The sequence below is a fragment of the Perca fluviatilis genome, chromosome 2 (genome assembly GCF_010015445.1).
Source record: "Perca fluviatilis chromosome 2, GENO_Pfluv_1.0, whole genome shotgun sequence".
In the NCBI taxonomy this organism is placed as follows: Eukaryota; Metazoa; Chordata; class Actinopteri; order Perciformes; family Percidae; genus Perca; species Perca fluviatilis.
The window spans coordinates 38968374-38972331 of record NC_053113.1 but is presented as its reverse complement, the minus strand read 5'-3'; the positions used below and the strand labels follow the sequence as shown (position 1 = coordinate 38972331).

Genomic DNA, 3958 nt, shown 5'->3' with positions numbered 1-3958 from the left:
AATCAAGGCCAAATCACGTATTTTGACTCCATAAATGGGTTAGTCCCTAATGTTCACAGCCCAGACTAGCAGCTAGCTTCTACACACCTAAGTAACCCGTAGACGATTAATTTTAGCCAGTCTCCAACATAGGCTACGTTGTCCTACGGAGGCGAAAGGTGGGCAATTCATTTTCCCAAGGGCCACAATGAGAATCTGGTACGGTTGTGGAGGGCCAACTAATAGGCTAAACTCAATTCTGCTCAATATTAATTTATTATTAATTTTCAGGTGGCATTGCCCTTCTGGGCATATTGCAGCGAGCAGCAGACCAAACACTATTTAATAAACTCCCCCTTCAGAAAATGGCTTACTGTTTTTGTGGGCTATCACAAAGCTGGTCTTGACTGCTGCATCCCTGGATGCCTTGTTGCTTTTGCAGCGTAACTAGCAAAACTTCAGATGTCGGTGCCCGCTCTGCAACAGTCATTTTTGAGCGATAACAGCTGATTTACGTCCATGCTAACGTCTCCCGCTCAGTTCGCCGCTCGCCGACACATCCCTGTGTCCGACCGGGTCCGACCAATACATCCATGGGTCCGACACGTTGCAGTTCTTCATCTACTTCTTTTTAATTGCGACTTGCAACCAGAGATGAAGAAGCTGCAAGAAGAAGCTGGTCTGGTGTAGTCATTCGACGGCCAAATTTCTTTTCTTCCTTTCTTTTTTTTTTACTCAGTAACGGATGGGATTTGACATGTAGCGAAATACAATCCTTCACTCAAAACGTAATCAAGTACATTTTAAAATACCGATTTTAAAAACTACTTGAAAAATACACAACAAAACTACCCAATACAGTAACGTGAGTAAATATATTTTGTTACTTTCCACCTCTGCATTCTGGTGCCTGTGAACGGCACGCTCTCTCAGTTTAACGTCGTTCAATAGAGTGCCAGATTTCTATAGAGCCTTCCAGGTGAAAACCTGGCTAAAACACACCGTAAACAGGCCTTCATATGTAGCGGAAAAAACAGCATAGAGGCAACGAAGCAGCAAGGAGGGGGCGTATGATCATTTAACCGAGTTTTAGGCACGAGGATGGGAAAAACTTTTTTCTTTTTTTTTACATTTTTTTGTTTTTGTGCGCCGGCTTTCAAAAACAAAATCCGCATTTCAGTCCCATCCACAGCAAACCTGAAACGGCACATTGAACTGATTGGATATGAAGATGAAATCTGACGCTAGTTTCAGTGTTAAAACTGATAAAATAATTGCTGCCTGTGGCAATAATTTTGAAAAAAACAATATGTGAAAAAAAAATAGCGCCGTAATGTTTACATGCAGCCGCCATCTTGGATAACAGTCATGAGCAGTCGAAGAACAAGCGTTCAACCAGTAACCAGTAGCATAGCTCAAACACGCGTTGCGTTGATTCGACTGCTCGCGACTGTTATCTGTATGTGGGCAGATAATTAACTCGCTATTCTTACCTATCTTTATAATCTATCTTTGTAATAAACTGTCTGTACAGTATTTTATAATATTTAGAAAAATTGAAAAACATTTTATTTATGAGTATCTTAGAAAGAAACAATACAAATGAAAATATAAAAGTAGAAAACAATAAACAATAAATAAAACATTAAGAACATCAGGCTGGTAATAAAAAAGCCTTCCAGTACAAGTGAGTTTTAAGACGGGGTATGAAGTGATTCTGATCTGGCTCCTTGCCAAGAAGAAAAGCCTCAGTAAACTTCTAACATAGCATTTTTGTTGGAACAATCAGGAGACCCCTGCTTGAGGATCTCAGGCTGCGTTGGGCTCATAGAGGATTTCAATCTGTATAATTACTGTAGGAGCATGCAGTACTTTAATAGTGAAAAGCAAAGTATCAAAATTGATTCTAAAGCTCACAGGGAAGTGACATATTTGAAGCAGCAAAAGTAACTAATCACTTGATTGATGATGTATTTTATCCAGTTGTTGTACTGCTATTAATTTTCCTAGTAACTAATTTCTTTTTCAAGTGTTCTTTGATATCCTTGGTTTTGAAACAGTATATTAATGGGTTAATAGCAGCAGGTAAAATACTGTACAGCATTACAACAACTATGCGAACTGGGACACTGAATGTAAATCCCACAAAATTTGCCAGGTACACGAAGCATCTTGGCATGTAATAGAGAAATGTGATGAGAATCTGTGGCGAGCAGGTAGACAGAGCCAACATGCGACTGCTATTAGAACTGGTCATTCTCATAACTGCAACAATGATGACAAAATAAGAGAAGATGATAAAAGCCAGAGGCAACATCAAACTGAACATGGCCATACCAAATGCAACTACCTGAACTTGTTGCATTCTCACATCCAAGCACTGTTATTGCTATATGGTCACAAAAGCAATGTGTAATTATGTTTGAATTACAGTAAGGCAATCTCAGAGCATCTACAACTATACCCACCATCCATGACATTGGCAAAATCCATGATATTCCACAAAGCACAGAAACAGTGTTGTTTGTGAAAAGAGCTGTGTAACGCAGTGGAGCACAAATTGCAATAAAGCGATCAAGGGCCATCACCATCAGGATGAAAGAATGAGACGCCCCCAAAAAATGAACAAAGTACATTTGTACAAAGCATCCATAAAATGAAATAGTACTGTCATCAAACCAATATTTTGATATAATCTTTGGCAGAGTAACAGTCCCAAACATTAAGTCAGTTAGTGCCAAGTGGCAAAATATCAGATATGTGGGTTTGTGAAGAGACCTCTCACATCTAACAAACACTAAAATAAAAATATTTCCTACAGCTATAGCCAAGAAGAGAACCAAAAGCAGGGCTGACGCAGGTCCATAATACTCCTGTGAAAGTCCAGGAAATCCCAGGATGAAGAAATTTGTAATCCTTGTTACATTAGTGTAGAACATAATCACTTGAATTAACAGTAACAACCTATCAAAAGAAAACACATACATTAAAATAGTTTTTAGATGTGACAAGGAAAATCTGAAATAACATTGGCGCATTAACAATAGACCTAAATACTTTAAATCTAACAATTATACAAACAAAAGTGTTAGTCATTACAGTGTAATTTCAAGTTTTCTGTGGAGGATCTAAAGTGTAAATCTTACCTTGTAAAGGTTACAATAGATCTGCTTCCGTGGAAGTACTGCCACATCTCACTGTAGTGCCACCTAATATGTGATTAGCATCTTGTTTGAAACAAATATCAATGTTTACTTTCATAAACAAGTAGATCCCAAATGGTCATGTTCTCTAATGAGTTCCACCCATCTGTGTTAACATGACACACAAAGAGTAGAGTAAATATTATTCAGTTTCCAATTAGTGGCTTTCAGCCATGAAAAATATGCAGCTGCAATACAGTATATTGTGGAGCAGGTTGCATGACGATATATTTTAGACAATTCAGTTCTTTCAAAACCTTTACTCAGTTGTATGGGTTACAAATCTAAACTAGTATTGCTTACAAGTAAGGCTTTGTAAGCAGTCATAAAAACACTGATGATAAAAGTAAAAGCTTGTTTAAACATTTGATTTGTTAACGTTTTGGAAAGAATAAAATGGCCCTTAGTTTGCATTGAGTCTGGATTGCACCACTGGGAAATTATAGACTCACCAGTTTGTAATTATAATCACCAAATTACCAAATTCATCCATGAATTTTATCAATGTTGCATTCAAATGATGCATTAAAAAATCAAAAGAAAAAAGAGGATGGCGTTTGCCAATTAATAGTTTTTGCCTTTTCAAAATAGTCTATTATAGTGAGTGCTGGTGAAAAACTAGTTCATACATTTGTTACTTCAAGTTCTGGACTATTGTAATTCCTTACTATGTTGCTCAAATAATTCCCTTAAGACTCTCCAGCTGATCCAGAATGCTGCAGCACTTGTGCTGACAAGAACAAGAAAAGAGAATATATATTTCTCCATTGTTACTC

The 3958-nt window shown here is 37.5% G+C and overlaps 1 pseudogene; it reads right to left on the bottom strand.

The window, feature by feature from the left end:
• Positions 1-1605: 1605 nt before the first annotated feature.
• On the bottom strand, positions 1606-2918 carry LOC120553275 (annotated as a pseudogene).
• Positions 2919-3958: the final 1040 nt, after the last annotated feature.